General features: G+C 42.3%; 1 long non-coding RNA gene across 1 annotated transcript in view; it reads right to left on the reverse strand.

Annotated features, from left to right (window-relative positions):
* Positions 1 to 4,985, reverse strand: part of LOC109204833 (uncharacterized) — a 6,766-nt gene extending 1,781 nt beyond the window's left edge. The window contains exon 1 of the long non-coding RNA XR_002064355.2: positions 4,951 to 4,985. This is a non-coding gene — a long non-coding RNA (uncharacterized LOC109204833). The remainder of the gene's footprint in view (positions 1 to 4,950) is intronic.
* Between the last annotated feature and the right edge of the window lie 1,757 nt (positions 4,986 to 6,742).

Genomic DNA, 6,742 nt, shown 5'->3' on the forward strand with positions numbered 1-6,742 from the left:
CAGACATATCAGACCCTGTCCTCATGTACACTGGTAATTTTTGTATGCATTTTTGCATTGCATCCATAGTAAATTGAGATTTTACTAAATTCTTTCTAGTGTGAGGAAACTCGGCTTCTCCATTTGGGGTTATATCGCAACCAATTCCACACACATGCTAAATCTACAAACGGCAGACCTACTAGTCCTGCTCTTACTCATTACCTTGAGTGTTTTTCTGACCTCCGTTCAGCACCTGAAGGCGACATGGACAAGGATTTTTTTGGGAATGCTATAATACTGCTGGGCTTTTATCATTGGGGAGATTGGATGCAGGGGTGACTCTACTCTGACGCCTACAGCCCTACGTGGGTACCTGCCAGCCTGCAGCCCACTCAGGGGTTGGAGGCTGTTTTGGAGATTATTACAAGCGGACGATGAAGCCACTCTTGCTGTTATTCATAGTGGTCTGATAAGCGGGCTTTTTTGGGGGGAGATAAAGGGCCATTCTCCCTGCAGAACGATCTGCAGGGAGAAATGACCCTTTATCAGTGCTGAAGTTCACGGATTTTACTCAGATGACGGCAGGACTGGACTGGGAAAAAAAATCAGCCCGGGCATTTTGACTTGAGAATGGCCCACCAGGTATTATAGGAAAAGCCATAAAACCTTTGAATGAAAACAAATGCTGTTGTGACAGTGATGTACACCGTCTTGTTGGTATATATGTATCAGTCTAATAAACTTAAACCTACACCATCCTCCCTATTCTGGTATTCTAAACAGTACCCGAAAGTAGACTGCTTGGTCGAGTTAACCTCCTGAACTATCCTGAACACGTGGTGAAAACCTGAAATTAAGACAGAGAAGACTAGAGGTGAGACATGATCATTACTGATTACTGATGACAGATTTAGATATATTTTCATAAACCATTCATTTGCCACATCAATAAACAGCATGGCAGGGCAAAATATTTTTTCTAACATGGCAACCTTTAAAAAGTGAAAGGAGACAGAAAGAGGTGAGAAAGAATAAAACTTCATTGACTTTTTGATGGCATTTTACACACAGTACTGGTACAGAATCTAGAAAATGTGGGAAAATAGTAGCATCATATACAGTACTTAGCTACTTCTGAAGAAATTATGATGGGACCCTGAAAAAAAATTACTACGTACAAAAATGGATTTCTATACATTTTACATCAGATGAAAACGTTTGTTGTAAGATTCAGATAATTATTTAATAAAAGCTAGACATTTTAAATGAGAATAAGAAAGAAAAGTATTTCTTTGTGCCCTCCTTTCCCTGTTAATGGAGGGGGAGAGAATGAGAGGAGAAGAGGAGAAGAGGCAGCTGTGCAGCAAAGACACAGAATAACTCCAGCTTTGTGTCTTTTTCATTGTAGCTGAAGTCCGGGACAAACTGTGTTCCTTTTCACCTCAATACGAAACGCGCAATATTTTCTCTGAATACCAGACGATTCCGTTTTTTACGGGACGGTTGAAAACTCTAATAACTAACCTTATAAATAAGACTAGAAAGCGAAAATTTCAGAAGAAATTTTATGTGTGCCTATGCCGCTGCTAATCTGTGTAGTTTTCCATTCATACGGCTACAGACAGCAAAACTCAGAAGAGCAGCCATTCTCCACCATGAATTATGGTAAAAACAAACACCGCTCGCGCCTCACAGATGACAGCTTACAGTTTTGGGTAAAGATGAGGTCACTTTGTACAGCCCCGATTTGCAGACGCTGTGCACACAGGTTCATAAGCAGAAGTCCCTCTGTACCACGGCAGACCCCGACAATGTTTGCACGAACACACTTTGAACCAGTACGTTATGGACCACTTTTCACACATGGTTGGTGTACCCTCCCAGCCAGCTGTAGATTTTCAACTCACAGCCCGACACACACCCAAAAAACAGCCGAGAGAGCACAGACTACGCCCGAGAGGTGTGATTGCAGATGCCCCTCAGGTGGGTCCACCTCCCCTGCAGCGGCACTGCAGACCACGCCCCGCCACACATATCAAACACGTAAAATAAATATTTATGCACTTTTGCATTCACTTTTTGTTTTTTGTTATTTTTACACAGTGTTCTGAATGATGAACAATGGTCTACAGCCAATCTTGTGTATTATTATACAAACTTTGGTTGTAAGATTCAGATAACTATTTAATAAAAGCTAAATATTTTATACAGGGAGTGCAGAATTATTAGGCAAATGAGTATTTTGTCCACATCATCCTCTTCATGCATGTTGTCTTACTCCAAGCTGTATAGGCTCGAAAGCCTACTACCAATTAAGCATATTAGGTGATGTGCATCTCTGTAATGAGAAGGGGTGTGGTCTAATGACATCAACACCCTATATCAGGTGTGCATAATTATTAGGCAACCTCCTTTCCTTTGGCAAAATGGGTCAAAAGAAGGACTTGACAGGCTCAGAAAAGTCAAAAATAGTGAGATATCTTGCAGAGGGATGCAGCAGTCTTAAAATTGCAAAGCTTCTGAAGCGTGATCATCGAACAATCAAGCGTTTCATTCAAAATAGTCAACAGGGTCGCAAGAAGCGTGTGGAAAAACCAAGGCGCAAAATAACTGCCCATGAACTGAGAAAAGTCAAGCGTGCAGCTGCCAAGATGCCACTTGCCACCAGTTTGGCCATATTTCAGAGCTGCAACATCACTGGAGTGCCCAAAAGCACAAGGTGTGCAATACTCAGAGACACGGCCAAGGTAAGAAAGGCTGAAAGATGACCACCACTGAACAAGACACACAAGCTGAAACGTCAAGACTGGGCCAAGAAATATCTCAAGACTGATTTTTCTAAGGTTTTATGGACTGATGAAATGAGAGTGAGTCTTGATGGGCCAGATGGATGGGCCCGTGGCTGGATTGGTAAAGGGCAGAGAGCTCCAGTCCGACTCAGACGCCAGCAAGGTGGAGGTGGAGTACTGGTTTGGGCTGGTATCATCAAAGGTGAGCTTGTGGGGCCTTTTCGGGTTGAGGATGGAGTCAAGCTCAACTCCCAGTCCTACTGCCAGTTTCTGGAAGACACCTTCTTCAAGCAGTGGTACAGGAAGAAGTCTGCATCCTTCAAGAAAAACATGATTTTCATGCAGGACAATGCTCCATCACACGCGTCCAAGTACTCCACAGCGTGGCTGGCAAGAAAGGGTATAAAAGAAGAAAAACTAATGACATGGCCTCCTTGTTCACCTGATCTGAACCCCATTGAGAACCTGTGGTCCATCATCAAATGTGAGATTTACAAGGAGGGAAAACAGTACACCTCTCTGAACAGTGTCTGGGAGGCTGTGGTTGCTGCTGCACGCAATGTTGATGGTGAACAGATCAAAACACTGACAGAATCCATGGATGGCAGGCTTTTGAGTGTCCTTGCAAAGAAAGGTGGCTATATTGGTCGCTGATTTGTTTTTGTTTTGTTTTTGAATGTCAGAAATGTATATTTGTGAATGTGGAGATGTTATATTGGTTTCACTGGTAAAAATAAATAATTGAAATGGGTATATATTTGTTTTTTGTTAAGTTGCCTAATAATTATGCACAGTAATAGTCACCTGCACACACAGATATCCCCCTAAAATAGCTAAAACTAAACACAAACTAAAAACTACTTCTGAAAACATTCAGCTTTGATATTAATGTGTTTTTTGGGTTCATTGAGAACATGGTTGTTGTTCAATAATAAAATTATTCCTCAAAAATACAACTTGCCTAAACAGGTAAACCTGTTTCTCCATCACCAGTTCAGCTCTGATGATTCAGTAAGGTCATCTCCTGGTTTCGACCAGCCGCTTCTACAGCTGTGGCTCCAGCAAACATCAGCTGATACTAGAAATTAAAATCAAATGAATTCTAACAACAGCTGATCAAGCTTAAACGTGCTGCTGTTGTTTAGCGCGATAAACAAACAAGACAGAAAAGCCGATCATTGATCAGTTTCATGACTGAAGTTTGAACAGGCGAGAGAATGACAGGGGAGGCTGTCATAAAGTTCAACATCAGTAACTTAGCGGGCACACAGCTGTATAGAAACTCCATCGTGCTAGCTACCACGCAGTACGAGTTATTATAACTGATTGTAAAAAGTCAGCACAACGAAAATAAACTACACCTAAACTCGGTTTATATCTGACCCAAATAGAGTGCAGGTCATAACTTCTTACCTGAAATTCAGTTCACCTCACGCTCCGACCGGCAGCCGCCTGCTTCTCCTGCCTTCGGTTTCCCTGATCCATGATCTACCACCGGTCGATCGGCGGTCGCCTCGCCGCCTCGTTCCCCGCATGTTCTTTCTGACACACACCGGTGGATAGCTGCCCTCGGTTGTAGCTCCGCGTCAGCGACTACCAAACAACTCAGTTATTTTTTCCACATCGACCAGCATCTGGACAATCCACCGCCTTTCACTGTTTGTACCGTTACTAAAAAAAAACCCCTCATCGGCTCATAAAAACGAAAAATAAGTCCAGCTATGACCCTGAGTCAAAAAGACAGCCAGCTCGGGTTAGCTAGCTACCTGTCTAGCTCTTTGCAGGCACCGAAAACATCAGAGCTAATATGGGATGTCTTGGTAACACGAGCAGATATTTGAAGTTTACATCTGGCCAATCCACCACCTTTCACTGTTTATACCGTTATTAAAATGAATAAATAAATAAATCATCGGTCCATATAAACGAAAAATAAGTCCAGCTAAAACACATACTGTCGGCGAGCGACCGGGTGCTGACACGAGTTTCACCCGCCTCAATATAAGCCAAGCCTGGGTGCTTTTTCACGAAGGGTCGCTAGCGGTGCTAGCTAACTATGCTAGCGGCGCTAGCTAGCTAGCCGGCTATCAGCAACACATAAGAGAACTGCTGCTAAATAAACTACACCTAAACTCGGTTTATATCTGACCCAAATAGAGTGCAGGTCATAACTTCTTACCTGAAATTCAGTTCACCTCACGCTCCTGCCTTCGCTTTCCCTGATCCACGATTGACCTCCGTGTTAGCAAACACCGGTCGATCGGCGGTCGCGGCATGTCCTTTCTGTCATACACCGGTGGATAGCTGCCCACTGTTGTAGCTCCGCGTTATAGCACCACCAAACAACTCAGTTATTTTTTCCACATCCAGCTGTAACTCCGATTCTATGCGAGCATTTGCGAGAGACCGGGGAGGTGAAACGACAGAGAGAGTCCCCTCGCTATCCATTTGCAGCCAAGTGCGGCAGCTAGCTAGGTAGCCGGCTAGCTGTCAGGCAGGACCGACGTCGTCAGAGCACTGTCGCTAAATATGGGATGTCTTGATAAAACAAGCAGATATTTGAAGTTTACACACCTACATTCTCGCCTGAAAATATCTTAAAAGTTTATTTTGTGACCTAGAAACACGAATAAAAGACATATAAAACGAAGTGGTGGCCGCCATTGTTCACTCTGTAGAGGCGTGCTATGAATTGTGGGATATGGAGTTTTCAACACAAGGATAAAATCTTTTCGGCTGTACTACTCCCGGTATACCACTAGAGAGAGCCAAGACACCACAAATGAAGTCTGTTTCTATGGTGCCAAAAGCAGAATCTTTCTCAGGAGCCTAGAAATTGGCCTAAATTTGCACTAAAATCTAAATATTTCAAAAACTATAAAAGTTATAAACACCAAAAGTCACACCATACTAGCCCAGCTCCAGCCGCACAAAATGATGTAACATATGTACCCCTATTGTCAAAACTGTTTGGCAGAGGAGCGCGGGAAAATTTTCACTAAAATATTAATATTTAAAAAACTATAATATTCATAAACACCAAAAGTCATAGCACACCATTCCAGATCCAGCCGCACAAAATGAGGTAACATATATGAAGCTTGTCCAAAAACTGCGGGTCGAGATACACTGCAAAATTTCAGGCGGAAAAAGGAAAATAATAATAATAATAATAAGAATAATAAATCCGACGAATAGTAATATGTGTGCCTCTTGGCATAGGCACACATAAAAATTTGCATTTCCTGCGAAAATGCTGTGTGGATGCCTTAATGCTGAAGCTGTCTACTCAAAAACTGAAAAAGATGAAAAGTTGCAAAAAGTTGTATGGTGGTGAAAAAAAAAATTGCCCTCAGGAGGATTCGAACCTGGCCCTCCAGGTCTCAAGGCAGCCACTCATCTCACTGAGCTAAACTCACTCTGACAAAGAAGAGGTGGAGAGATGGACAATTCTGCTGAAATGAGCAGAAGCTGCTGAGAATTGTGCTGATAAGAGGAGAAAAGGCTGAAAATTTTGCAGAAAAGAGGTGAATCAGCAGAATTTCTGCTGAAAAGAGGTAAAGAAGCAGAACGTTGCGCTGAAAAGAGATGAATCAGCAGAATTTTTTGCTCAAAAGTGTTTTTTCTGAAAACAGCTGATATTTGTGCTAATAAGAGGTGAAAAGGCTGAAAATTTTGCAGAAGAGGTGAATAAGCAGAATTTGGCCTTAAAAGAGGTGAAAATTCTGCTGAAAAGAGTTCAATCAGCAGAATTTCTGCTGAAAAGAGTTCTGCAGAACTCTTTTCAGAATTCTGCTGAAAAGATGTTTTTGCTGAAAATAGCTGAAAAAGCTGGGAAACTGAAAATTTTGCTGGAAAGGGGTGAAAAAGCTGAAACTGAGTTAAAAAGGTTTCTCTGCGTAAAACAGGTTTCTGCTTAAAACAGCTAAAAAGTTAAGATCTGTGCTGAAAACAGGTGTTCAAATCCCATG

Source organism: Oreochromis niloticus, linkage group LG13 (assembly GCF_001858045.2).
Source record: "Oreochromis niloticus isolate F11D_XX linkage group LG13, O_niloticus_UMD_NMBU, whole genome shotgun sequence".
Classification (NCBI taxonomy): Eukaryota; Metazoa; Chordata; class Actinopteri; order Cichliformes; family Cichlidae; genus Oreochromis; species Oreochromis niloticus.